Genomic DNA, 577 nt, shown 5'->3' on the forward strand with positions numbered 1-577 from the left:
AAGCAGCAATCTTAAGGTTACTAGCTGGACTTGAGAAAAGCATAGAAGACACCAGGGAGCCCCATACTATATAAATAAAAGACCTAAAAATTAGTCAGGATGAAATAAAAAGTGCTATAACTGAAATGTGAAACTGACTGGATGTAATGACCACAAGGATGGAAGAAGCAGAGAAATGAGTAACTGATATAGAAGATAAAATTATAGAAAATAATGAAAATGAAAAAAAGAGGGAAAGCAAAGTATTGGATCACGAATGTAGACTTAGGGAACTCAGGGATTCTAGGAAGCTTAAAAACATTTAGACCCTAGGAATCCCAGAAGTAGAAGAGAGGGAAAAAGAAGTAGAAGGCTTAGTTGAGCAAATTATAGCAAAAGATTTTCCTAATCTGGGGAAGGAAACAGACATCCAAATCCAGGAGACAGAGAGAACTCCCATCAAAACTCCCATCAGAATTCCCATCAAAATCTAGAAAAGCAGGACAACACCAAGAATATCGTAGTAAAATTTGCAAATACAGAGATAAGGAAAAACTCCTAAAAGCAGCAAAAGAAAAGAAATCCCTAAATTATAAGG

This window comes from Leptonychotes weddellii, unplaced genomic scaffold, assembly GCF_054177405.1.
Source record: "Leptonychotes weddellii isolate Sample4059 unplaced genomic scaffold, ASM5417740v2 HiC_scaffold_2659, whole genome shotgun sequence".
Lineage (NCBI taxonomy): Eukaryota > Metazoa > Chordata > Mammalia > Carnivora > Phocidae > Leptonychotes > Leptonychotes weddellii.